A 6,000-nucleotide genomic window follows, 5' to 3' on the forward strand; every position below is an offset into this window, starting at 1 on the left:
ATTTAGACTTCCCATGGAAAATGCATTAAATATTGAAAAACATTCAGGAGCATGATTGCAAAGTTCCCCAATTAATGTTCTTTTCTTTTGAGGAACAGGCTGGTGTCCCCTGTAACTGTACATAAACCTGTGCGTGTCTTTCTTTCTTTGTTTTTTACTTTTTTCTTTTTTTTTTGTTTTTAAATTAAAAGAAAGGAAATTGTCATGATCATCACATCTGAACTGTAATTCAAACAGGGCCAATAGGCTACTGTCTTGCACTTTGGGCTCTTTCATTGCTGATAGTGAAAGCGTGTCATCTGTCTCTTTATAATCTTAGAAGTTTGTTGTTAGTAGTTAGCTTTCCAAGATTTTTCTGCTTTTTTGAATACACAATAGAACAATAGAACAATGGCTAGGTCTGACAAAACAAAAATATCGTAGTTTTACTCAGCACTCCCCAGCATTTGCCCCTTATGATGGGATTTAATGAATCCTCTGAAGGCCTATGTGCAAGTTTCATACGGAGGAACAGTATGCTTCAGTTCTGTGATTGCTAAAATTATCTTGACCTCTCCTTTAGATGATGCAGTATCACAATGGCTCTTGTAATTACTATTGTATCTGGCAAATCAAAATCAGCAGACGAACTTTCTAGTTCATAACCTCCTATGGGGAAACCTTTCTGTCTTTTTCTCAAATACTACATAGAACACAATGTAAAGCAAAAATAGCAGGAATATTACTCTTGCTGAAATTTAACATAGCCATGGCCAGCATCAATTCACTTTATCATATGTTGTATAGGGAAATATATGGCATGGGGAATGGTGGAACAGGAAGAGAAGTGATAGGGTAAGTAGATTGATATTTCTTGTTAATACTGATCTGTTAATTCAGGATGAGGGGAAAAAAAACCAACCCTCTTGCCTTTAGCTTTTTTGAAATTTCTGGTACCTGAAGATATGAATATCCCATGATTTCTTTTCTTTGGCTGCATCTGAAGCCATCCAGGATACTCATGTTCCTAATAATCAGTCAGCAGTTTCATAGACACACTCAAGCTCAAGAACTGTGAAGACAAAATTCATGTTGTGAGTTTTGGCCTGGAAAAGATAGTTGAAAAACAAGAACACAAATTGGGAGCAAGCCTGTAGAGGTCCCAGTGAGCAACTTTGGTACTTCACTACAGGGTCAGCTTATAAAAAAGGAGAACCAGTACAAAGAGGTTTTGAGAGTCAAGGGTAAGAGACCTGAAATGGTGTAGGAACAAGGATAGGAACCCATCCAGTTAACTTTGCCTGATTCTGAAAATTGTATTTGTTCATCTGGAAGATTTCCATCTGGATTCAGGCATTGTCACTCATGCACATAAACAATCACATATTTCTATATGTCTATATTTCTATTTAATACCCTAGTTGTGAAGAGACTACAAACAATTAAAAAATCCACACCCACTGAATAAAAGTTAAAAATAATGCCCTTAGAATACAGTAAATACATCAACCTGGTACAAAGCGAACATAAGTGATTTTCTGAATTGTGTACAAACTAATTTATGAATGACCCGTAAAATCATTGTAGCATCCTTTGTAGCCTTCCATTTGCTCATTTTTCCTTTTTCCGGGGCCACAGGAATTTGTCTTTTTAAAAAGCTCTAATCAAGTCTATATGGTAATGACTAAAGAAAGAATAACTGTTACTAAAATCTGGCTCCAGAAGTGCAGTTAGTGACTACTGCTTTCAAGGCATTTTAAGATATTTGAATTATTTATTACTGCATTTAAGAAGTATTTTTTTTTTAAATAAGGCATCAGTGAAAGACAAAGTGACAAGATCTTCAGCAAATTTCCATAAAAATTAAATATTTTACTTCAAATTATTGTTCTCCAAATACACAAAACACACGTATAACAGCTGTGTGTATTACTGTGTCATCCACAGTGCAGAATAAAGGTACACATATCTTTTTTTTTTTTTTTTAATTTTGGGTGGGTTTTTTTTGTTAATTCTTTTTCATTGATTTGTTCTTGTACTACCTATCTTACTGGCTCCAAACTACAAGTAAACTCTTGTATCCAAAAATCTGCATTTAATTTTCTAAAACACTTCCAAGGATTTTTCACTTTGACAGTGCACAGAATTTTGCACTGAACAAAACTGGCTTTTCAAATATTTTCAGCATAAGCACTTAAAGTACATAAATGAAAAACAGGGCACTGTAAATAATAAAGTGTTATCAAGGCTATAGTGACAATGCAATGAGCAATAAAATGAGTAGTGGACCGTCTGTAAAAGTCCTTCGCAAAATCCAGTGCATGATTTTTTGAGAAATGTACTCTGGAATGAATGTTTTTAAGATGACTAATCTCTGAAATAACTTGGTTCACTTTTGGTACTATTGCATAAGCTGTCACGATCAGCTGTACATGCCCTTTCCTTCAAAGAGATAAGAAGACTGATGTTTGGATTTATAGTTCTTGTTTCTAGGTTAATCAGTCAAAGTGAATGTATTGGATTACTGACAAAATTTGCAGTTGAACAGAGAGTAGTCTTACTGGAATGTGTTTATTCATTACAACGGTATGTATTCATTAAGTTTGAGTTCTGTCAGACTACAAAAGGGTCACCGTTTTTTTAACTTCTGAAGTCTCTTTTAGTTTATGTCAAATGTGCTATCATGCAAAAACCAGTTCCTTCTGTACCTTTGTATTTCCCTTCTGCTTACCTATATTCATTAAGGGTGATATTTCTAAGATGATCCAACCAGCAAAATTCAATTCTATAATCTGTCCACCAAAGAAAGAGTAATCCAGACTTTATTTTTTTCACACAATATTTTCCAGTGTGGAATCTGATTCTGTATGTACACTTTGTAAGATATAAAGGGAAAGTAAAACTGGCTAACTTAAATCACCATAATACATTTACATTATAATTAATGACAAGGCAATTTATTACTGAAGGAGACAAGCAGTTGTGGAGAGCTACGGAAAAATATATATCCTACTGTTGATGAAGCCTTTTTTAAGAACTTAAAAGAATTAATAGAAAAAAAAGGGGGGGGGGGGGGGGGAGGGTGGAACCAGGAACGAGTAGCAACAAAGCAGACATAGGCTTTATAGTACATAATTTTCTTTCTGTTAAGGACAACAATCAAATCCATGCATACCTTCATATTTGAGTTGCTAATGTTTAATTTTTGCTTAAATTATTGATAGAAATCTGTCTTAGCTCAACTCAATTAGAAAACATCAAGAAAGGGATTCAAAATGGTTTTAATTCATCACTCTGTGTAATGACTTTGTAATACTAAACTGGGATATGATGCTTTTGGGACGGAAGATTTTGCAGCATCAGCCAGTCAAAGGTTCTAACTCTGCAATTTCAATGCTGAATTTATCACTTTTGGCACTGATGTCAACCATACGTCAATGCCTGTTCATGCGATGGGGACTATCTGAATCTAGCCTATTAATTCAAGGCCATAAAGAAAGTATATTTAGCTCTAATACTAAGTTATTTAAAGTTATAGGCAGCGTAGTAGATGGATAACAAGGTTGTTTAGCTGGAGATGTATTACCTATTTACAAGGGTTACTGATGACTTTGTAACCTACAAGACATCATTTTTTATCATAGAAAATGTATAGTGGGCAAAAACAAGCCTGTCAGAAAATAAAAAAGGTCACCTGTACAAGACGCTTGCTCCCACCCCTCCCTAAATAGAACAAAGATTATCCAACGGCCTTTAATGGTCGTCCACACAATGCATCTTCCTATCACATCTCTCCCTCCTAATGAGCAAAGAAACCTTCACAAAGGGCACAAGATACTGTAACAGTATTTGTGTTTTATCCGGAAGAACCTTCATTATTATAGTACCACAGAACAGAATTAGTGAATTGCAGAATTCATGTTGGAAAGGGCCACAGAAGGTCTCCTGTTCGACCTCCTCCTCAAATCAAGGCCAGCTTGGACGTTAGATGGAGGTGCTCAGGACTGTTTCCAGTCCCACCTTGAAAAGCTCTGAGGCTGGAGACCACACAGTTTCCCTGAGCTATCTACCCCACTACCTGGCATCCTCATGGCGAAAAAGTCTCTCCTCATATGCACTCCAAACCCCTCATTACCTATTGTCACATGGCCATGCACTGCTGTGAAGGGCCTGACTCAGTCTTCTCAGCCCCGCTGTCCTCCTGCAGGCACCGGGGGCTGCTGTTATGTCCCTGAAGCTGTCCCTTTTCCTGGATGAACCAGTTCTGTTCCCTGCAGGGCAAGGTAGTCTCCCTTGACCTCACGCCAGTTTATTCAGGTCTTTCTTGAACTGGAAGTCTCAAAACTGAACACCTTCTCCCTTGCAGAGGTTCTCCTCTCCCAGGGCAGCACTTTTCATTTGTCCTTGTTGACTATGCTATAGATCCTGCTGGTCCCTTCCTCCAGACTGGCTGGGCCTCTCTGGGTGGCAGGCCTGCTCTCCAGGACATCCACTGGCACCCAGGTTTGGTGTCACCTGTAGACATAATGGGATAGATGACTCTGTCACCTCCTCCAGGTCATTAATGAAGATGTCCTTCAGGTGTTCCACTTCTGACTAGTTTCCAGGAACTGTGACACCTTAACCACTACCCTTGGAGCCTGATTATTCAAGCAGATTTTTGCCCAAGCTAATATCATTTATGGTATAATGCACATAAAAATACAATGTAAAATCAAAGTAAAGATTTAAAGCTGTTAGTCCACTCATAGAGTAGTTCATAATGTCAATATCTTTTTTTTTGATAGTTGTCTTATTTCTCTTTGCTGTACCAAATTACACATGGATGAAATAAAAATCATGGTCTATGACATACAAAATATTGCTTTAAATTCTGTGAATTATTCACTCAGTTTCCATTTTTACTTGATTCAGTGCGAGCTGTTGCAATTGTTTCAGGAGCCACTGCTGTAAACTTAATGACTAAATTACTTCCACAAATATTCATGAATGTATGAAAATAGTTTTCAATATCCCTAAATTACTAATGCTTCCCATGACCCAGGTGTGTTTGTCCATATTACCTTTGCAGGCAGCTTAAACTCAGGCTGTATCCAGGCTAATACAGATCTGAGAAAGTTTGTGACAGGCAGCATCATGGTTCTTCCAGGAGCCCCAAATCTGTGCATGATTTATTCACTTCTACAAAAAAAGGAAAGTAGAGTACCTGGAGGCTGTACAGTGTTTTAGGTGTTCCCATATGCCAAATCTGAAGATACGGCTTCAGTGTGGTTCCTGATAAGTTGGCGGCAAGTGACCTTGGTTGACCTATGGTGTAGACACAACCCTAGTGATGACGTGCTTTAGTATGGTAAAAACCCAGAAATTCTCTATAGCAATTTTTATTTGTAAAAGGAAGAAGGAAGGAAATGGGGAGCAATTTTATATGTAAGTTCATACTGAGAAAAGTCTAATACATTATTTATCTTGGGACATCATAAGAAATAAGTAGTAATTGTCTGGTTTTTCCAATATTGCTGTGGTGCTCTCAAGTTATAGACGAAAATATACACAGTATTATGCATAAATAGTAAGTGTAAATACTACTCCAAACAGTCCTCATTGGAGAAGATGATAGGTAATTCTATCTCTTGTGAGAGAAACTACATGCTTGGGTTTTATTAGGATTTGGGTCTTAATCATCAGATTTTTAAAGATTTTGTTTAATTACATGAAAAATGTTTTCAAAGTTAACCATTTTTTCCCCTGCAGCAACTCTGTATTTTTCTTTCTCCTCTTTAATTTAGTCTTCAAAATAATCTTATATCTGTCAATTTTTTAATTTTCATGAGAAATACAAATTTTTCTTTATTATGGCAAACAAGAATCTCAGAAGAACTATTTAAAACAAGAGATTGGCTTTCCAAGAATAACCATTGACTTCAAAGACTAAAAACTTTCAGAGAGACGGAAAGTATAATTTTTTCTTTCACGGGACAGGTAAATTTTCCCTTTTGGAACATGAATTAAGTTATTAGAAGC

Source organism: Charadrius vociferus, unplaced genomic scaffold, assembly GCF_000708025.1.
Source record: "Charadrius vociferus isolate BGI_N301 unplaced genomic scaffold, ASM70802v2 scaffold244, whole genome shotgun sequence".
Lineage (NCBI taxonomy): Eukaryota > Metazoa > Chordata > Aves > Charadriiformes > Charadriidae > Charadrius > Charadrius vociferus.